Raw genomic sequence first — 23,938 nt, 5'->3', positions numbered from 1 at the left:
AAATCAACCCGAGGCTCTGCCACTAGTGCTGCTGCTCGGGGTTGAGCTCTACCCCTACCTCGGCCTCTAGCATGGCCTCGGTCCCTCCCTCTGCCCCTCATGGGAGCTATTGTTGGGGGCTCGAGCTGCTGAGCAGTGGATGAGGAAGCGCGTGTTCTCGCCATCTGCGAAAGAACATAGTAGAAATTCACTTAGCATTGAGAAACGACACCGCACGACAAGAAAGAACAAATGTGAAGTTTTCCTAACTCTGTAGCCTCTAAGGGATAAATACAGACGTCTCCGTACTGATCCCTCAGACTCTACTAAGCTTGTCCGTGAATTGTGACACCTATGTAACCTAGAGCTCTGATACCAACTTATCACGACCCAGATTTTCACCCTCGGTAGTCGTGATGGCGCCTACTCATAGAAGCTAGGCAAGCCAGGAAAATTTAGAAATCTTTAACTACTTTATTTTAAGCCTTTTAACAACTTGCATTAACAGGTGATAAACATTTAAATAATAGTGAAAGATGAAATTAAACGGAAGACTTAGATGAATATAATACCAAAATCGATACGAAAAGCCAACATATGTCTCTACCCAGAAAATCGGTGTCACAGCATTCACGGACCGTCTATGACTACTGCATACAAATGTCTGAAAGAAAGAAACACAGTCTATCTCGAATACAAGTGATAACAGAACATAATAATAGATAGAAGAGACGCCGGACCTGCAGACGCCTGCAGGACTACCTCGGAATCTCCGTGAACTGAAGGCTGGCTCCCAAGCTACTATCCCAATGCTGCTTCGGTATCTGCACAGAGTGCAGAGTGTAGCATCAGCACAACCGACCCCATGTGTTGGTAAGTGTCTGGCCCAACCCCGGCGAGGTAGTGATGAGGCTAGGACCAAACTTCAGTTAAACCTGTGCAATTATATAATGTATGGCGGAGAATAAGCAGGAATAAGCAGTTTAAATGGGAGGGGGTACATGCTTCGGGGAAACATGTCAAATCCAATAGAAACTTAATAAAAATAGGAAGGGTAGTTCAATATCTACAACAATACAATAATAATACTGTTGTGGCGCGCAACCCGATCCCTTATCATTTAACAATGTTGCGGCGTGCAACCCGATCCATATATGTATAACTGTTGCGGCGTGCAACCCAATTCGAATATATAACTGTTGCGGCGTGCAACCCGATCCAAATATACAATCAACAATAATCATAATAACAGTCCCGACAAGGGATCCATAATAAACTACACTATCCCGGTAAGAGAATTCAATAGTACAAGTATATACATTCCGGCAAAGGAAATCAGTTATAACCAATCTTAACTCAACTCCTACTCGTCTCAGTTATCACCATTACTCAATCATAAGTAAATTCCACGAAAACAAACTTAGTCCTTGCTCAATATCGAGAATCACCAATTAAAGCATCCGTAGTATCATTTAAGAATACAACAAATATTAATTTAAGACTCACGGTCATGCTCAACACCAACATATAGATACTCGTCACCATGCCTATACGTCGTACTCAACAATAAGCAATTAGAAAATAGGACACAACTCCTAATCTCTCAAGCTAAGGTTAGACCGAACACTTACCTCGACGCCACGAACACAATTCACGATTCAATTATAGTTTTATCCCTTGATTCCACCGCCAATTCGCTCGTATCTAGTCACAAATTACTTAATTATATCAATAAACGCTAAATGAATGGACCCCAATGCATGAAAATAAGTTTTCCAAAATTTTACCCAAAAAATTAAAAATCGCCCCCGGGCCCACATGGTCGAAATCCGAGGTTCGAACCAAAAATCGATTATCCATTCCCCAAAGAACCCAAATATATGATTTATTTTTAAATCGGACCTCAAATCGAGGTCCAAATCCCCAATTTTTGAAAAACCTAGGTTCTACCCAAAGCACTCAATTTCCCCCATGAAAATCATTGATTTTGAGTTAAAATCATGTGAAAAGATGTTAATAATTGAAGAAAATGAGTTAGAAATCACTTACTAATATTTTGGAGAAGAAAGGTTATTTGAAAAATCGCCTCTTATGTTTATGGGGTTTTGAAAAATGAAAATAACTTAAAAACGTCTGTTTATATCCCTCTCAGACCCCCTGTGTGGACCGCACAAAATGGACTGCGGCCGCACAGTCCTTCTTGAGGATACTGCAGTCTAGTGCCCCTGTGCAGACCGCACAAAGTCGACTGCGGCCGCACAATCCTCCACCGCGCACCGCACAAGGTCGACCGCAGACCGCACTGGCGGGTTCAGAGACCTGCAACATCTGGTTTTAAGCCTAAGACATCACGGAACCTACCCGAAACTCACCCAACCCTCGGAACTCCAAACCAAGTATACACACAACCTCAAAAACATCCCTCGAACTTATTCGTACGATCACATCATCAAACTAACATGAAAATTCATGAATTAAACCTCAAAACTCAACATTTTCATCAAGAACTCTCAAAGTTCATAACTCTTCAACCGGAAGTCCAACTCACGTCAAATAAACTCCGTTTTTTTTACCAAATTTCACAGTTATCTTTCAAATACTATAACAAATTTGTACCGGACTCCGAAACCAAAATACGGGCTCGATAACAATGGTTTTCAAACATTAATTCTTTTCTTTATTTCTTAGATAATTTAGTAAAATAATTTCTTTCAAAAATTATTTTCTAAGGCTTGGGACCTCGGAATTCATTTTCGGGCATACGCCCAAGTCTGATATTTTACTGCGAACCTCCCCGGATCGTCAGAACACAAATCCGGGTCTGTTTGCTTAAAATGTTGACCAAAGTCAACCATATTCAAATTTTTAACTCTATAATTTCTATTTCTCTTATTCTCATATAGAAGGCTTTCCGGATATAGGTCCGGACTATGCATGCAAATCAAGGTGGGGAAAAAGGGAGGTTTTTAGGCCTCGGAACACTAAATGCACTTGCAACACAAGTGATGACCCTTTTCCTATGTACCATTCATTGTCTCTAATCTTACTTGTTGACTTGAGTTGTGATCGAACACTTGCACATACATACACCATACTTAGTGACTCATACTAGTTCAAGAAGATGAACTTTGATGTTTATTGATCATTTACATGTAATCTCATATACATGCCTTCTGTGCGTGAGTTGTACTATTGGTGTGTGAGTTGTCCATGCAGATATGAGATATTTCTACTATTGGCACGTGCGTTGTCCGTGCAGATATGAGATATTGTCACACTCTTAGCACATGAGTTGTTCGTCCAGATATGAGGTGTTAATGGTATTGGCACGTGAGTTGTTCATGCAACACGTGAGGATTCCGTGCGGTTGTGATTTGTAACATGGGCACAAGATGCCAAGTGATTAGGGTTCGTATTTTGGGACCCGTGATTTGTGATTATGAGGTATGGTACCTCGGGGAAACTCTTGTATAGATCTTATGTGAAAGCGGTTGTTTTATTGAGTTGTTACCTATTTTCCCTTACTTGATTTCAATGGACTTTAACTGTATTCTGCATGTTTTACAGTGTTATTACCTGCTGCTCCTTGTTGTTAATTATTGTTCTAGTTCTTATTGCTAGTATGTAGAACCATTCTTACCATGTTTAGCTTTATATTATTCCCTATTAGTTTTATATTCATACTTGTACATGTTATTATGTCTAATACGTGTTTTGATTGTTCCTCGTCAATAGTCCACCGAGGTTAGTCTTGATACTTACTAGGTACCGCTGTGGTGTACTCACGCTACGCTTGCTGCATATTTTTGTGCAGATCCAGGTACCTCGAAGCTTGTTGATCATTAGATAGCTGATCGAGTATTGCTGCGGAGACTTCAAGGTTGTCGTCGCGTTTTAAGGCCTCGGAGTCACCTTCTGAAATTCTACTATGTACTGTCTATTTATATTCCGAAACAGTTATATTTAGAGATTTTCTAGTAAACTCAGTAGAGCTTGTGACTTGTACTACCGATTTTGGGATATTGTACATCTATTGATTGTTGTTGGTTTTGTATAGGAAATTTTCGGTTCTGGTTTAATGATTAACTGGTTTAAGTCTGTTATATAACTCACTATATATTATGTTTACATAGCTAGGTGACATCACGACTCCTAAGAAGGAATTTTGGGTCGTGACAGATATTTAGTATATCATTTTGGTATATAGTAAAAATTCTTCTTCGCCAGTTCAACTCAATAAATTATACACTATTGAAATGAATATTTTATACCAAATTAGTATATAGTATGTTATTTTGGTATATAGTATAAATTAGTCTTCTTCACTAGTTCAACTTAATTTCAACCTCAATTTCAAAAATCTACTTAGACATTTCTACCAATTGCTCAAACTTTAGCCACAACCTCCTATCAAATATTTCAAATGAAATATTTTGGTTTACGGAAAAAAAAACCCAAAAACATGAGAACTCTGTTGAAACGAACTAAATGAAAATTTCAAAAAATTCTAAAAGGATCAAATTCTAATAGTATATTATTATATTATATAGTATATCGTGGGAATGAATTGTATATTAAAACGGTATATAGTATATTATTTTGGTATACAATACAAATTCTTCTTCGCTAGTTCAACTCAACTTTAACGCAAATTTAAAAAATTTACTGCAAAAAATGGTCATCAGTCCTTTGCGATACCCACATAGTATCTATTATGTATTAATATAGTATTATAGAGGTGTGGTTCATTCCTTTCAGAAACACATTCATTCCTCTATACCACATGGTCTATATCAAAATAAGATATTACTGTAAATATTTTTGACATATTTATACTATATTAAAAGTACGAAAACCCTTAACGAAATATCGTTTGCCTTTTTTACTCTTTAAAAATAAATTTCATAGTGGGCAAAATAGCCATTTTAATTGGTTCCTTATATTTAGGAACAATCATTAATTATTTCCATAATATTTAGGAATTCAAAATCGATTAAATTTAATTATGAAAAGATATGGAAAGTCTAAAATAAGGGTAAGAGTTTTAGAATAAAAACGGGAAGGTTTTAAAATACGTAAACATATATTTTGAAAAGATTTGAATTTAAAAATAAGGAACAATTTTAGATAAAGAATAGCTAAAAATAATCCATAGTTAAAGGAATAAATATGGTTAAAATAGTCGAGAGTACTACAATAGAACTCTTCTATTTTCTTGTGGGCGATGAGATCAATTGTAAATTTAGCAACTTAAGTCCTTCCCTACAATTTCTAGGAATTATGTTGCCTATTGTATACGGTCAAAATCGTGTTTCTCTAATTTGGCATGGCTAACCAAGATCGGGGTAGCAGACCGAGGCTCGGCCTCGCATTGCATCAGACCATGGCACAAAAATATAATACTAAGCTCATGAGTCGATGATCGATCAAGATCGAGACCAACCATGATCAAAACCGAAACGAGATAAGGATCGAGCATGATTGAAGAAAGCATGCTAAACAGAATAACAGAAAGCTGAGATATCCGTGACCGGGCAAGGGTCGTGGCGAAAATCTCGGCACATATCAAGTACAAACTGAACATTTAGCCAATCATGAGATTTCCTTATGTATTTAGAATTGTACCATAAGTAGAATTCCTCTATTATATAAAGAGGGTTCTAATCATTCTGTAATCATCATATTCCTGCATAACAACAATATATCATATTTTCTCTCTTAAGCTTTGTTGTTCGGTTCATACTCTTTTAGCACACTCTATTGGTTCGAGGGCGATCTAGCTAGATGGTCGTAACTGCTCATTACATTGGTTTGCTTTACTTTACAGTTAATTTCTAACATTAACTCTTATATTTCTCAGTTTGTACCAAGTGAAATCGCAAATAATTAAAACCACCTATAAATTTAATTGTTATCCAATTTTAATGGTAAACACCTATTACAAGTTTAATACAAAGATTGATATCATTATTAGATGTGTGTTGTTCTAACTGTAGTCTTATATAAGAATAAATTGTTGAAAAGATTTACAGATTCATTGACTGAATAATGTCTCACTATGATCTATTAAAACTTTTATCATTTGAACTAAGTAAGAAATCCTAATATTTACAATTTTAAAAATTATATTTATGTAATTTTTTTACCAAAAAATACTTATTGAGATGGAAACACACGCAACGCGCGTACTCTAAAACTAGTAGATGAAAATAGTATATTAGTGTAAAATAATATATTAGCATTTAATATTACTATAAATATTTTACACAGTAGTATACTAGCATGGTATGTAAATATACCAAATAGGTATATTACTATTTTATATCTATTGCTACATCTACTTCTAATACAGTGGATAATTCCTCCATGGAACCCCACTAAACACTTCGTTTAAAAAAACAGTTGAAAAAAGTATGAAAACTTCGCCTAAAGTCTTGGAAAAGGACCTGAAAATTTCTAAAAACTAAAATAGGATCCAATTATAACAATATATTATTATATTATATTATATATTATAACAATATGTTGTTATAGTAAATTAAATACTGTTGAATTATATATAGTATACCAAGATAGCATACAATATAAGAAAATGATATCTTATGTTCTTCTAAAAGTATACAACAACATTATGTTGTATACCGTGTACCGTCAAGAAAAATAATTTTAGAAGAATTTTTAAAACTCAGATAGGCTATTTTCAGAAAATGATTTTTTGAAAATTTTAATGATGAATTAATACAGTTCTTCGGACATGATTTCTATGAAGACATAAGCAAGAAAAGTAAGATTATTTCTTTTGTTCCTTGGTTTATGTCTAAGCATGTCTATAATTATATTTCGATTTTAGAAAGAGACTATATGCTCGCTAGTGGAAAAATAACCAAATTAGTTTTTTCACCCCAACAATCTTTTCAAATAGGAGAAAAGGATAAAATAGTATATTTTACTGCTTTTTCAAAATTATTTGAAAATGATGTAGCTACTATTACATCTAAGAATTTGAATACTATGCTCACACAAAATAATTATACTAATATATATGTTGTTTGGAGGTTTTGTTTGTAAAGGTGTTGGGAAGACTTATCTAACAACTCATCCTATACCTTTTTTTCAAATAATTAAGGTAATAATTCAACAATCATTCTAGATAAGTTCATCGTCAACTTGGAGAAATCCACTTTAAATTCTTATTGGTGTAGAAATAAAGGTTCTTGTAGTGTATTTAAGGAGGATTTGATTGTGTTGAAGGGCTGAAAATATAGTTATAAATATGTGTATGTGTTGTTATCCTTGTTGTTCAAGGTTATATCATACTCTTCTCCATGTATTTGAGGACATTTGGATCATAGTTTGGTTATTGATGAAGTGTCGTAGTTGTTGGACAATTTTGAGTGGTTTCTTAAGGTATCCTATGGTTGAAAATTGTGAAGTATAGGATTTTGTGATGGTGATTGTGTTGAAAGTGGAGTAGAAGAGCTAGTATTATTGAATTGCCATTGTAGGATGATATGAAGTTCATGCACCTTAAATGTTCGATAAAATGTCGTAGTGAATCCAATTCTTGGTTTGTTGATTCGATTGTAATCCAAACCATTTATACAATGTAGATTATCATTTGTAGAGCGTAATGGAGCTCGTGAGCTATCTCTAGCCAAGAAACAAAGGTAAGTTAAGGCTATCCCTTCTTTCCTTTTGGCATGGTCCATATGATACAAACGAAGAGAGCAAACACACAACTTTCATAAATGCCTCTATTCATAGAAGTACTAGGAGTGCCTATGTTATCGATTCCCTATGTGTCCTATTATTATATCGTCTATTCACGGGTCTTAGAAAAATACGTAAGTTGATAAAGTTTATCCGAAGACATATTGATCTTATGACATTTCGAGAGATCTTATTGACTTACTTCATTATGCATTGCATTCAAATATGTACACTGAACCATGACCATATGGAGTTATATACACGTATATTATATGTATATGGGGTATGGAAAAAAGTTACGACATTATACATGCACCACCACCTGATTAGTTGGTATACGTTGATAATTTCGTCCACTAAGGCCGAGATGATATAATGGGATGCCCTCAGAGGCTTGATGATATTATGTACGCATATAACTATGCATGATATGAAATTTATACACATATACATGACATTATAAATGTTTCATGATTCACATAGCTATTCAGACTTACAGGTTGAGTTCTTTACTCCATCTTTCTTTCATGTCTTTTATATACTAATTTTTATCCCTGACATACTCGATACATTATTCGTACCAACGTTCCTATTGCTTGTTTTCATGCCCGCAAGTGCAGGTAGACAGGCTAACGGTCCCCCTTCTTAGGATCCTTGCTCAACGAGAGTTGGTGTGCTCCGTTTGATCTAGAGCTGCTTTTGGGTTTTGGTACGATATATTTGTATACATATATGGGTATGACAGGGCCCGGTCTCATCCTTTATAAATTTCTACACTCTATTAGAGGTTTGTAGACAATCATGTATAGTTGGATAGTGTATGGCCTTGTCGGCTTCTATTTTGGATATATAGTGGTCCATAGCAGCCTTTTCGGCTCGCGCTACCGCTGTTCTGCATATATATATATATATATATATATATATATATATATATATATGGGCCCAGTCACCTGCCTTATGTTATTCACATGATTCAGTAGTTTATTAACAGATGTTGTGCATGACCTACCCTTATTTCATGCTTATATCTTAGACATATGTTTAGGGGTGTTCGACAGGTAGGACTCGGGCACTCATCATGGCCCATAGGTTAAGTTCATGACAGTATAAGCCTCCAAAGTTTGACATTATTGATTGAAAGGGTGATCTACACGCTAAATTGAGGGCCTACTATGACAAGCTGGTCAGAGTGGGAAGAAATGAAAACCAGAGAATGAAGTTGTTTATAAGGCATCTGACGGGAGAAGTGCTTACTTGGTATACCCGGGAATCGGAGAGAGTGGCAGGACATGGAGGAGAATTTTAGAAATCGCTTAAGATTTAATACCGAGATCATTCCAGACATGTTAGCTTTGGTGAATTTGCAAAAGAAACCCTTGGAGTCGTATAAAGAGTACGTTTGCTGTTGGAGATTAAAAGCTGCTAGTACCCAACCTTCACTTGATGATAATGACCTAACCGAGTATTTTATCCCGACCTAAGAAGGAATTTATTCTGAAAGGATGATGGGTATGATGGGTCAAAATCCCGAGCTGGTTAAAATGGGATACTTCATGGAAGAAGGTATCAAATCAGGAAAACTACAGTCAATGGCCACACTGCAAGCTGCCAGCAATGCTATGCAATCTGGTTCCATAGGCAATGGTAAGAAAAAGAAAGAGGAAGTAATGACAATTGTCTCCTAATATCAGTTAAGTCCTCCTCATCGAACCAACCTTTACCCCACATACACATCAACCCACCTATGCCACAGTATATACCACCTAACCATACTATAATGCTCAACCTCACTACAACCCGCCCCGAGCCAATATATATCCAAACCCACCACGACCATATGCCTCAGTTCAAACCACCACCCACCAAAATAGACCTGCCTATGCACCCCAGACACGCACAAACTCAAAAGAAATCCCAGAAACTTCACTCTAATCGCTGAACCCTTAGCCCAGTTGTTAGAAAGGTTAAGGAGAGCCGGACCGATATACCTAGTGGAAGGAAGAATTTTTTACCAAACCTCCAAATATTTTAACGCAACCAAGCGTTGTGCCTACCATTCGGTGTTCCTAGGCATGATACTGAGGATTGTTATAGACTGAAGAATGAGATCGAGATGCTAATCAAGAGTAGTGAAGCTACCCAATGTACCCCAGCCACACCAAATGTAAACCTTAAGCCATTGAAAAATAATAGAAATCAAGGAGCCAAGACGATTGCATTGGACGAGAATTATGACTTGAAGGGGATCATCGTCACTATTGGGAATGCCAAAGCTGCAAGAGTGTCACCTCGAAACTCCATTGATTACTATGCAGTTGAGACCTCTTGTGATGGTTCAAAACATACCAAAAATGGTCCATCACCACCGTTAGAAATGAGGGGAGTCGAGAATACAAAACATTCCCATGCACTTACCAATCAAAGGGCAAAATGACAAAACCACAGCTACTCACGGGATGACTAGACCAGGAAGGTGTTCTCTCTAAAGGAGGTGAATCGAGGGAATTTGAGTAGGGAAAAAAACCAAAGAAGAGATATAATAGACGCTGAGGTGATGGAGTTTTAGTGGAAGATGCCGGTTGAAGAATATTTCGTAGAGGAACAGTTGAGGAAGACACCTGCCCATATATCAATCATGGATTTGTTGATGAGCTCCGATAGTCATAGGGACGCTTTAGTGAAGGTGCTAAGTGGAGTAAGTGTGTTGAGAAATACTACCAACGAGGCATTAACGGCAACCATTGGGAAGATGGTTGAAGCAAACATGATTTCCTTTCGGAAGAATGAACTTTCTATGGAGGGTATGGATCATAACAAAGCTCTGCACATCACAGTCAAGTGTGGGGATAAAGTCGTGTCTCAAGTGCTTGTCAACGAAGGAGCCGTAGCAAACATTTGCATGTTCTCTACTCTGCGAGAATTGGGTATTCATTTGAGGAAAGTGAAAGAAATCCATGTAAGAGTGAGGGCTCTCGATGGGTTGCAGAAGGATGTCATCAAAGAGATTTACTTAGCCTTATAAATTGGACCAGTTGAGTTCCCAATATTGTTTCAAGTGATGGACATTTCATCTTCATACAACCTATTACTAGTAAGGTCCTGGATACATATGGCGGAGCAGATCCTTCCACTCTTAATCAATGTATGAAATTCGAGTCGGATTGCCAATAGATTATGATACACGGAGAGTGGAGCCAGTCATCCTACCTAGAACATGATGTTCCTTTTATATAAGGATTAGACGGGGTTGTTTTTTATGCGGTTGAGATCATGCAAGCAACAGAAATGAAGAAGAGTGAAAAAACCATGGTATGTAGTCATCGTACAAGTCAAAGATGGCAATGCGAGAGATGATGAAGTATGGGTACCAACCAGGGACTGGGTTGGGAGCCCGATCAGATGGGATAACAAAGTCAATTGAATCAAAAGGGCATAAAGCACCGCGGGCTTGGAGTATTAACCTATAACTAGAAGAACTTATAACGGTAACCCTGGGAAAAAGGTTTTTGTATTAGAGCGTGTTCCGGCCTCGGGTTAGAGCTCACCACTAGAGGATGACATCATTGATGGAATGGGAAGATTGTTCGTGACCATGATCGAGGAATGTTGCGGCAAAGCTGATATCAAGACACCGAACATTTAGGATGCTGAACTAGAAGAGAGCTTGCATAATTGGACCGCTAGTCCATCTCTGGTTCGTCGAGAGTCTTGGTAGTGTGGAATTATAGTAATTTTGAACAAACATGGTCAATTGAGGCTTGAGCCATGCTGGTACCTTTTTGTCAAAATTTCCTCTTTGAACGCTGAGATGTTCCTTTTGATGAAATAGAAAGAATTATTTTTTTTGAAATCATTTCCAATTCATTTTTCGCCCTTATTTATACTTACTTTTCTTTTTTAGTTATAAAATTGATAAAAACCCACGTTCCACGATTATGACATGTAACAAAACCCTTGAGAAAAATGATCCAGACTACGAAGAGTACGATGAGAGCATGATGCCTGAGAACCTCCTGCAAGAAATCGAGCAGCTAGAGAGCCAAAAAAAGCCCAACCTCGAAGAAACAGAAGTAATTAACTTGGGAAGTGAAGAAGATATGAAAGAAACCTGAATCAACATCTACCTGAAGACAGAATAGAGGGAAGAATTGGTAGAGCTCCTCCGACAATACATTAATATTCGCTTAGTCATATGAGGACATACGTAGATTGAGTACCGATATCGTCTCACGTTGATTGCCCACCGATCCTGCCAGACTATCTATCAAGCAGAAAGCCAGAAAATTCAAGCCAGATTTGAGTCTAAGGATAAAATAAGAAGTCACCAAGCAGATAGAAACGAATGTGGTGAGAGTCACCCATTATCCTACATAGTTGGCAAACATCGTACAAGTACCGAAGAAGGATGGAAAGATCAGGATATGTGTGGACTATTAAGATCTTAATAGAGCTAGTCCAAAGGATAACTTTCCTCTACCAAATATTCATATCCTTGTCGACAACTACGCGAAACCTGAGTTGCAATCGTTCGTGGATTGTTTCGCTGGATACCATCAGATTCTAGTGCACGGAGAAGATGTAGAGAAGGTAGCGTTCACCACTCCATATGAAGTTTATTGCTATATAGTCATGCCATTTAGTCTCAAGAACACCGATGCTACCAATATGAGGGCCATGACGACCCTCTTTCACAACATTATCCACAAGGAAATTGAGGTATATGTGGATGATGTCATCATCAAGTCTCAAAAGGATGTAGATCATTTAACTGACTTAAGGAAGTTCTTTGAATGATTGTGGAGACACAGTTTGAATTTGAATCCTGCGAAGTGTGTATTTGGAGTTCCCCCAGGAAAAATATTAGGTTTCATCATCAGCAGAAAAGGGATAGAGCTAGACTCCTCAAAGATCAAGGCCATTTAAGGCTTGCCTCCACCCAAAAGCAAGAAGGACGTGATAAGCTTCCTCGATAGATTAAACAATATCAGCAGGTTCATAGCCTAGTCAACACTAATCTGCGAGCCTATTTTCAAATTGTTAAAGAAAGATGTTGCAACAAATTGGACTGAAAAATGTCCGAAAGCTTTCGAGAAGATCAAGGAGTATTTGTCAAATCCGCCGGTGTTAGTTTCTCTTGAACTTGGGAAGCCGCTGCTACTATACTTGTCCATATTGGAAAATGTATTTGGATGCGTGGTGGGACAACACGATGAGACTGGAAAGAGGGAGCGAACTATCTATTGCTTGAGCAAGAAATTCACGTCGTGTGAAGCCAGATATACCTTGTTAGAGCGTACCTATTGCTATCTGACCCGGATCGCTCAAAAGTTAAGGCACTACCTATCAGCATATACCACGCATCTGATATGCTGACTCGACCCACTCAAGTACATCTTCAGGAAGCCAGTGCCTATAGGAAAGTTGACCAAACGGCAGATGCTTCTCAGTGAATTTGATATTATGTACGTGACGCAGAAAGTTATCGAAGGACAAACATTGGCCGATCATCTCGCAGAGAACCCAATGGACAAGGATTATAAGTCACTCACCACATATTTCCTAGATGAAGAAGTGTTGTTCGCAGGGAAGGACATTTCACAGTCATACCAAGGGTGGAAAATATTTTTCGATGGAACGACAAACTTCAGAGGTGTGGGATTGGGGCAGTCCTAATTTCTGAATCAGGACAACATCACTTGGCTTCAACCAAGATAAGGTTTTCTTGCACAAATAATATGGCAAAATATGAAGAATGTATCATTGGAATTAGGATGGCAGTCGACATGAACATCAAGGAACATTTGGTCATAGGAGATTTTGATTTGCTAATACACCAAGTTTAGGGTGTAGACATGTAATTTTTGACCCTCCCCGAAATTTTATACCTTTTAATGCTTAGCTGTTGGTTTTAGGCCTAATATTAGTATTTTGACTATTTTAAACCTTTTTGCTTTATTTACCCTTAAAACTAAAAACTAAAAAAGGTATTTCCTTTATTTTAGCTAGTCGACACTTTGTTTAGTTAGTTTTACTTTTGAAAAAAAAATTATAAAAATTGTCTTGATGTTTTATTTTCAAAAGATAAGAAGAAAATTTCAAACAAAAAAGTAGTAATATACCTATATTAAGTTTAATTTCTAAATTGTAGATTTTAGTAAAGATTGGATAGCAGTTAAATTTATTTAATATAGCTATCTTGTTTTTCCTTTTAATATTTTTTTACCATTTTGGATAATTAGAGTTTTTGTTCATATTTAGAAAGAAAGAAAAAAAAACAAGAAACAAAAGGAAAAAGAACGTGGAAAGCAAAAAAACAAATGAGTTCATTTTCCATTTGGTGGTGGATTCACCTGTGTCCCTGATTTTTTTGGATCTTTATGAGCATATATGCACTTGTGAGAACATTCTCATAATAAATGGTGGGGTCTATACATTTTTAGTGGAGAATTCTTTCTTGTTCAAGCACAAATACATAAGACAAGTAAAAAAGAGGGACAAGAAAATAACAAAAAGAATAGGGGGAACACAGATGCAGTAGAGAAAACCTAGCTGCATCCAACCTTTCCTCCCTCACCTCACAGACGCCGCACATCAGCCACCCCTATCAAACCCATCTCCATCCACACCAAATCGCCGGAAATCCGACAACCATCAACAACCACTACTGCTATTGCCATCTTCTCCATGCTGCAACCTCCACCCCTCTCTTAAAAAGCTTTAGCCACACCCATCTCTCAAAGACCCCTCTTTTCCCAGCAACGCCACAGAGTTCGCCGGAAACCAGCAGCAGCAACGTGAGAGAGTGCAACAAGAGGTCGCAAAAACAAAGTGAGAATTTGATGGAGGAGCGGACGCTCAGATCTGAGTAAAGGGAGGTAGCGAGGCAGTCCGGTCAGAGTTCGACGAGGTTTCCAGCGAGGTTTTCCGGTTTAGATCTTATTCACGGTTCCATTGCTTAGTATCGTCAAACTGTCCAACAGTCAAATTTCAAATCTATTCGAGGTTTATTTCTCCCTTTCTTGTACTATTTTTTGGCTTAATTCATTGCTTCCAATCTCGTTAATCTCTCTTTGATGTGTTTTGTTGATCTTTTGAATTAATGTTTCATTTTGCTCGTGATGCCTTAGTAGAATTTGTTTGCGTTTTTTTCCCTTCTTTTGATTATTGTTCGTGTGTTTCTTCCATATATTTTTATATTCGGATGAATTCTTAAAAGATAAAGTAAACTTGAAGTTTCATTTGCAATGCTTTATTAAAAGGTAAATGTTTCGAGGTTTTAGGATTAATAGTATAGTGATGGAAAATTAAGTTAACAAAGTTGAGTAGATTAGATGATTGCTTGGATGTTTGAAAGGTCTAGGGCTGTGGGTTTGGACTAAAAATTAAAATCATACTGGACTGGGTTTTAAAATGTTTTATCACTTCTTTTATTCTAACTCTTATTAATTAAACTGCTTGGAGCATGTTAGGTCGTCATCACTCGGGTAGGCAACTTTAGGTCTTGTCCTTTATTTTACTCGAGGTAAGAGGTCGTTCCCTTTAGTTTATATCTAGGGGAATGCCCGTAGAGTTTGTACACACACACATACATATATATATATATATATATTTTATATTCTTTTATCAGGGGTATGCCCCGAGGTGAATGTAAACGGAGGCCGAAACTATACCGTGGAGGAAGTATAGTGTAGGTTAGCTTAGGATTTTACTTTTTATTATTTTATTTTTTTTTATTTTTCTTTTATTAGGTGGGGCAATCTCGAGCCTCTTCTATGTTTATTTTTTCTTTTTGTGTGTTTCTACCTCAATTTGAATATTTCTGAAAGCCAATTAGATCGGGTACGCAACCGTGATTTCCACGGGACTCGGGGAATGCCTAACACATTCTCCCCGAGTCAATTGATCTTACCTGAATCTCTGGTGCAGACTTAGTTTTGGAGTCTAAAGTGTTTTAAAAGGAAAAATTATTTCTAAAAACAGTGACCTGATACACCGAAATCAAATGTTAGGTGGCAACTCTAAAAAGTCCTTTTGAACATTGTTTTTTGTTATATTCCAATTGAAAACCCTTTTGAGCTTTCCAAATCTTTTTGTTAATTTTAAGAAGGTTAGTGAGGTAAAAAAGGGGTGTGATAGCTTTGACGAATCTATCGGGGAGTTGCAGGTTCGAGTTGATACTTGATCTTGTTGGCTTTTAGGATATTCGGTTGAGGTGTTTGTTTTCTTTATTTGCTTTGTTTATTTGCTTTGTTTGTCTTGTTTCCTATTTTGTTGGTGATTTGTTTATCGCTTTTCCTGTGTGTTTACCGCTTTATAACTGTCATCATTTGCATAACCATGAGTTTTCTTTCTGCAACAAGTCTTCCAGAGTACGTTATAGCATACACAACCTTTTTGTGAATCACCTATGTCTTTAGGGGGTGGCATGAGAGCGTGGAGTGGGCGGACAGCTAGAGCAGCCATCGACCGCGTGTCGCCCCGAATTGCCTTTGTCTAGTGAAACCCAAACTTAGGTCAGCCTTTAGGTCATGCTTATTTGTATCATGTCATTTACACTTATCAGGGCTCGGTCCCAAGCATCGTGTCCCTTTGTAGGAGGCCTATCCAAATTATGTCAAAACGGGCCAATGGCGCAAAAAGATATTTGATCATCCCTATGTGTTAGATATTGCATTCTTTTAGGGTAAATAGGTCATTTGATGGACCAATGATGGTTGAGGGTATAAAGATGAAGCAAGTAGGGCCCAATTATATTCTTCTTTCACAACTTTTTCAAGAAAAGCCAAAAAAAAATTTGAAAATGAAAATCCAAAAGGATTTTGCACTTCCCATTATTTTCAAAAAATTAGAAGAAAAAAAAGAGAAAAAGAAAAATCAAAAAATATTTTACATGTTTCATCATTTTTCAGAAAAAAATGTTTTCTCCAAATAAGTGTTTTTTAATTTCTCTCCTGTATCCAATCTTCACGAACTACGCATACCTGATTATCGTCCTTCGGGGCGGGATATGTAGGCAGCCCACATAGTGTCCGGTCTTCCTAGTAAGTCTTAGGTTCTTGGTTTCGCGGGGTCTTAGCCAAATCTTGCATATCTAGCCATATTTGTCCACATCAGTCGTTTTTGCGAAATAGGGCTATTTTCTCAAAGTAGTTTGTTATCCCTGTTGATACCTAATTTTTTCCTATGTATTTTTGCACAAAATGCTTTCAAAATAACATGTATATGCATATACAAGCATACCCAAGTGTTTTGGTATTTTTTCCTAATTTTTAAAGATTTTTAAATTCAATTTATTGTCTATTTTAGCGGTATAAAGACCAATAATTACTTCAAAAATCATCAATTTTGGTGAATAATTTATTTTATTCCCATATTTATACTAAAATATAGTTAAGGTAATTTTTGTATATTTTTACAAATTTATTTGGTATTTAAAAGACTAAATTGCATATAATTGCAATTATAGCCTACTTTAAGATTAATATCATTTTATAATTGTAAAATTGAGTCCAGTATTTTTAAATCAATATTTATATACTATTAATTGTTTTAGTACTTTTAATTTGCTTTTTAAAATCATCTTCACTATTTTTTAGAATAAAAAGGGAAATTGGCTATTTAATATTTAGCCCCATTTTTATTTCAATAACAGCACCATTGCATTTCAATTGTAGCCCTTAAGTTGACTCAATTAAACCATCCCAATTCTATTTGGACCCAACCCACGACCCAATTCCAAATGACCTGCCCGGTTCCTACTATTGATCTAGGCCGTTGATCATTTTGATCAACGGCCATAAACCACCCTTACCTTTTTTAACCCCAAACAACTACCCTAATCCCTCATTTCCCATCTCTCAGCCGCCTTTGAAACCTCTCGTCTCACAAACTCTCTCAAACTCTCCGAAACCCTAGCCTCCTTCTATCCCTCTTCAACCACCACTCCACCGGAATCCATGGCTTCTCAGGCCATAGATGGTTGGTACTCACTCCCCTCCATCAGTAAACCATGGTTGTTCGAAGCTTTGAGACCTAACCTCGATGTTTCTCCTTAAAATCCTTCTCAGATCTGTAGATCTATGGCTTCTCCGGCCATTACCCCGGCATGTTCAAGCAATATGAGTCTTTTAGACTCAGGATCTGACTTTACTCAAGACCTTTCTCATTTCTAGGGTTTTCTCTACAACTCTAAGCCGTCTGAGGTTCTGTATTCGCCTATTTTTCTTAGATCTGTGATATGTCTGGGCTTTACTTAATATTTTAAAAGGTTTTTCCCCAAATTTCTTTTTCAAAATCGCTCAATTTCAATTTTAGGGTTTCTGAAAAAGTTTCTTCAAATATCTTTCCGATTCTTTCTGTTCTTTTTTCATGTGTGTTTACCTATGTTATACCCGTATGCTTTCTTTTCTACTATGCTTGAGTTTGCTCTCTTGTTTCCTTTCTATTATGCAAGATTCTTCTACTTTTGTTGTTATTCCTGTACTCATATGTTAATCCGTGTTGTTAATCCTTATTCTTTGCTATATGTGTTTATGGTTGAGTTCTTTGATTTTGTTCACTTTATTTAGCTCTGTTTGTGTTCTTGCTAAGCATATTTCACTTGCTTTTGTTTAAGCTCGTATCATCTCTTTCTTCTGAACTTGTTTAAACTCCGAGTTTTCTCAAACATGTTCTCATGACCTTGAATCAGTTCTTTCTATCATGTATGTTTGTTTCTCATAAAGTCTTTGGAAGAGACTTCTGAGCCTCTTTCAATGACCTGCTCTTTCACCTCTATGTCTGACTCAATTCGAAACCCTAAGATTTGGGGGTTTCCTTTAGGTTCCACTTTGGGACGCTAGGCTTTCAGACTCAATATGAGTCTGTAACTGAACTCGATTCCCTTTTGTTTGTGACTCTAAGGCTTTCACTGTTAGACTCTTTTTCTGAGTAACCTGACGATTCCTTTCGTTTTATTGATATGCTTTATATATGTGAAATTTCTCTTTCAAAAGGTTTTTACCAACTGATTGATTTATTCTAAAACCCTTTTAATAAGGCTGTCAAATTGTCAATGATTTTTTCTTCAATTGAACCTCCTTTACCTTTCTTGACTTGGTTCATTCGAATTGAACCTGTAATTTTGATTTCATGGCTATTTGATTTATTCCCTTGCCATATTTGGCACAAACCGTGTACCATTGATAGTTTTCCTTAAATAACTTCTATGTATTTACCCCCTTTGTGCTACTTTGAAAGGTTTTAATTAAAATTTATTTCCTTAATTGGCTTTTACCCGTTGGAATCAGAATCCCTTAACCAAAGGGAGATTGATTTCAATGATATTTCCTTACCTTTCTTACTTGTTTCTCTGCACTATAAAAGGGACTACCCTTCTGCACTTTTGAGACCACTTCGAGTTCAATACCTCGAACTTTTAGATCATTACTTTCAACTTACTTACACAGTTTATTGCTTTGAGTTCAATACTCTTACAACATTTTGCTCTTTTCTGGGATCTTCTGGAACTTTTGCTTGCAACTTGGCCTTTTCAAGACTACTTTTACTTGTTTGTTTTCCCTGAAACTGGTATGTTCTAATTTAGCTTTCCTGCCTCACCCCTATGTGTTTATTTACAGTTTTCTTCAATCCTGTTTACTTTGTTGTTCATGATTAATGTTAACTATGTGTGTTCTTTCCTTGCATCTGTTTTCTGTTATGAATCCCTACCCCTATTCCCTTCTATATGTTTGAGTTAAGGTTCATGGCCTGGCAGTATCCAAATTACTGCCCAGGTCCAAACCTGATCCTCAATGGATCCTAACTCCCAATTTTGGCTGACAGGCTAGTCAGAGGTGTGCCAGCACTTTTAAATTGCTGGGCATGACCACCAGCCTACCATGGCCTTCCCTAATTCCCCTCTATGCACATACACTTACTCTTAGATTCTAAGTTCTGTCCCCCTCTTATGAGCCATGCTTTAGGACCCTGAGTTCCCTCTGAATTTGGACATTTGAGGGCTGACTCTTCCAATTCTGCAATGTGTTTGGGGTGTAAGCATTGCCCTGAGTCCCCTTGAGACTCTTGGGAACTTTAACACATCCCAAATAAGAGAAAGGCTTTTGGAAAACGGATCCTGAAAGTGCGTTTATCTCATATTGCTAGACCTTGAGTCTGAATTAGGTTGTTTGGTTGTAGCTGGAAGTTCTGATGTATTTCTTTTTGATTCATTCGGGTCTATAATAATTTGTAACAATTATGGGGTTCTAGTGAAAAAGGGGAGGGTCATTTATATATGTATATGGGTAGACATCATGCTCATAGGGATTACTACTTACAAATTCTGCATTTATGCATATCATATAGTACTCATGCCTATAAGTCGTCTCATTATTACATTAGAAACCATGCCTATAAGTTTCTGCATATAGAAATCATGTATAAGTTTCTGCACTTATGCATTTAGCAATCCTGCCTATAAGTTATGCATTACACGTAGATATCTTGCCTATGAGTTGTTTCATTACTGCATTAGAAACCATGCCTATAAGTTTCTGCATATAGAAGTCATGGCTATAGTTTTCTGCACTTCTGCATATTCATCTGTCGTTAGGCAAACAATCATAGGTGTAATAATAATCAACTTCATTCTAGATACCATGCCTATAGGGCTCATGCACTTACATAATCGTTTTAAAATCAATAACGCTTAGAAATCATGCATATAGGAGCAGCCGTCTGAATCTGATTCATCTATTTTATCTATATGTCTAAATCAGTAGTAATGTTTGTTTAATATCTAAAGAATTTAATTGGTTCTAAAATCAGTAACCCTTCTTTAAAATCAGTATACTTCCACCTAGGCAAGCAGTAGGTAATTGTTTAACTGTGTCAGTTTTAATAAACTGCAACCAGACAAGGCCTAATTCGGGCTCCTCATCTGAGAAATATGTGATGAAGCAGCATGTCCTAACGCTTTAAATTTAATTCAGACTATAACCAGTATTTGAAGTCATGCTAAATAATTTGCTCCTTTAAGTGAGGAGGCATGTTTGAGCCCTTAAACTCCTATTTGTTTCCCCTACTTGCTTATGTGTTTTGTTTGTCGCATTAGAATTTTGTCCTTTTAAAACTCTGGAAAAAAACCCCAACCTCCCTCCCTTTAGGACTAGTAGTCCCAAATGCCTTCGGGACTGATAGGATCGGGACAGGTACTAGCATGTAATAAGTAACGACACTATTCCGCGTTTAATACCTTAACGGGGTGGGAAAGGGTAGATATGGACATGATGATCGGTGCGCTAATACCACGTGCGACCCCTCTTCTGAGGAGTGATTGTCGGGTATTGCATTGATGTGATCCACATTGTTTGTAAACCTAGGACCCCTTCCCCTTTACTTGTTATCCCTTTTAAACTGTCCAGACTATTTGCTTAAGATTTCTGTTTTCTTTATCTTTCTTCAAACTTTCAATTCACTTGCAACATTATGTGTAAATCCCCTTATATTTGAGACCTTTATTTGGTTACTTGTTAGTTAAAGTCACAATTGTAACATGGCCGGGAACCACACTAGTGGATTTTGGGGGGTGCCTAACACCTTCCCCTCGAGATAATTTCTAGCCCTTACCCGAACTCTGGTTTTCCAACTCGAACTCTTCTTTAGTGTCCTAATGCACTTTAATCATTAGGTGGAGACTCTTCAACCCAAAAAACCCAATTCCCAAGAGGGAACGAGTTGTCCTCCCAAATGTCATGAACCCGATTTCTCTTTTAGAAAAAAGGGGCGCGACAGCATGACGACTCTACTGGGGACTTCTTTAGGCTTTTACCATCTCATGTTACTTGTGACTTCACTGCTTCTTTATTACCTTTATTTAATGTCTTTACCTCTTTTCTGTTATGAAACTGACTTGGCTCTTTGTTTCTTTTTTTAGTGCTTTCTTTTACCGCTTTCCTTCAATGTCGTTGTAATTATGAGCAATTATTGTAATCATTACTTTATGAACGTGCAAATACGTGACAATTTGTTTCATTCTTGTAATTGCATATTCAATATCATATTCCACTCGTGCCAAACAAAATACCATATCTACGCTTATAATGAGTGGTTGCGCCCTTCCAATATTATCACCCCCTAAATTTGGTAAAGGCATATTTGCGGTAAAACCAGTCGATCAACGGTGTAGTCGACGGTTCCGTGCCTTTCCCTCTTGAGTTGTCGCTCAAGGGTACTGGTCTAATACCCCATAAAAACCTTACTCTGTTCAATTGTGCATGCATCACTGAAATGACTCTTTAAGATAGCCTTGTCCAAAGTCCACTGGGTTCCCTTGAAACCCAAATGAACACTACCATGTCTGTGCATTTATTTGGAGAACTAAATGCTGCTCATGCTAATTGTTGATATTTAATAGGCGAATCTGTCAGAAGTATGGCCTCACCCTTTTGTTTTGCAGAAATGAAAGACAAAGTTCCCGACTTTGGTATGGTCAACATACCCTTACTCTTGCTGACCTGGTGGAGGAACCTCCCATCAAGTAACCAAATCAACGAATGGAAAGAGAGAGTCACCAGGGCTAGTGAAAAGCTGGAATATCTAGAATATAGTCTACTGGAGTTGGAAGGGAAAGTGAGGAAAAGAGTCACCGACTATCAAAACGCTGAGGAAGGAAAATGAGAACGCCTAGCGAAGGCATTTTTACTAGAAAATCTGCGCGAGCTGGAGGATCTGATCAATGAAAACATTCAACCTGAAGAAGGTCCTTCTGGTACCAAGTAGCTAGGAGTCTTTTCTTTTGCTTTAAGAATGTAATAAGGCCAATGACCATTAGTGACATTTTATTTTCTGCTATTTTTAGTGTCGTTTTGGGATTCGTATTATTTTTATCAATAAAATGAGGCATTTAGCATTATAAGTTCTCCAAATCAACTTGTCGTTAGGCCTACCTCGGGCACAATGCGGCTCCCAAAGTAGGACACGAATTATATTCTCACACTATGTGTTTAAATATCGCAACTTCTTTTTCTTACAACCCGCACTAACTTGCTACCTTTGTTTTTTTTGTTTTATTCCCCTTCTCAAAGGTTAGTTCGTACACTCTGGCATCGTAATCATACTCCACAAGATCTAAGGGCCCTCCGCCTCCTCCTCCTCCGAGTCCTATCAGAAACAAAAACAAGGGAAAAATGGAAGATTTGAGCAACATCAGAAAGGAGAACTCAACTGAAAGGTAGAGGTTCCTTAGGGTATTCAGGTTTCCAAGGAAAGTGCCTCCCAACTCGAGCAAAAGTTGTTGAAATTTCAGGAACAACTGGACCAAGTTCGGAACTTAGCAAGCTTGTCGTTTTCCCTCACCACCCTAGATGTCAACTTTCCCAACACTCGAAACCCCACACCTCCATAAAACATCCCGAAACCACAAAACTAATCCGCTTCCCATCACCACTACAACATATGCCACACTTTAAACCACACCCCACTGCTCATCCCTGAACCACTAAACTCCACAAATGATCATCTCCACAACACCCCCATCTATGTGGAAATCATATCACACTATACTCAACCTATTTCAAGCACACCTGAGTCTAATGACAAAGACTCTCTTATCAGGAATCTGGCCGCAGTACTCAAGAAGCTGACTAGCCGAGTTTAGGGTGTTGAAGGAAGCAAGGGAATCGGCGAATTGAATTACGAAGACCTTTGCATTTAGCCAGATGTCGAACTGCCCAAGGGGTACAAACCTCCCAAGTTCAAGATGTTTGATGGCAGAAGGGATCCCAGAGTCCATTTGAGGACCTACTGCGACAAGCTGGTCGGAGTAGGAAAGGATGAAAAGATTCGCATGAAGCTCTATATGAGAAGCCTGAAAAGGGATGCTCTATCTTGGTACATTTGCCAAGACCCGAAGAAGTGGTCGAAGTGGGTAAGTATGGCGTTCGATTTCATGGACAAATTCAGATTCAACACGGAGAATGTGCCAGATGTGTTCTACATCTAGAACTTAAAGAAGAAACCTATGGAGACATTCCGCGAGTATGCTGCTCGTTGGAGATCAGAAGCTGCTAAGGTCAAGCCGGCTTTAGAAGAAGAACAAATGAATAGGTTTTTCGTCCGGGCTCAAGACCCACAATATTTTGAGAGGTTGATGTTGATTGAAGGCCAGAAATTTTCCGACATCATTAAGCTAGCGGAAAGGATCGAGGGAGGTATTAAAAGTGGTATGGTCACAAACTTTGAAGCATTACAGGCCACCAACAAGGCTCTA

General features: G+C 37.5%; 1 long non-coding RNA gene across 1 annotated transcript; it reads left to right on the top strand.

Annotated features, from left to right (window-relative positions):
- The first annotated feature begins 14,185 nt into the window (after nt 1–14,185).
- Nucleotides 14,186–22,579, top strand: LOC142176422 (uncharacterized). Its single transcript, XR_012705014.1, has 2 exons — nt 14,186–14,691; nt 22,127–22,579. It is a non-coding gene; the product is annotated as an uncharacterized LOC142176422 (long non-coding RNA).
- Nucleotides 22,580–23,938: the final 1,359 nt, after the last annotated feature.

This window comes from Nicotiana tabacum, chromosome 22, assembly GCF_000715075.1.
Source record: "Nicotiana tabacum cultivar K326 chromosome 22, ASM71507v2, whole genome shotgun sequence".
NCBI lineage: Eukaryota > Viridiplantae > Streptophyta > Magnoliopsida > Solanales > Solanaceae > Nicotiana > Nicotiana tabacum.
The sequence above is the reverse complement of the archived record's forward strand: the minus strand, read 5'-3'. Positions and strand labels throughout refer to the sequence as shown.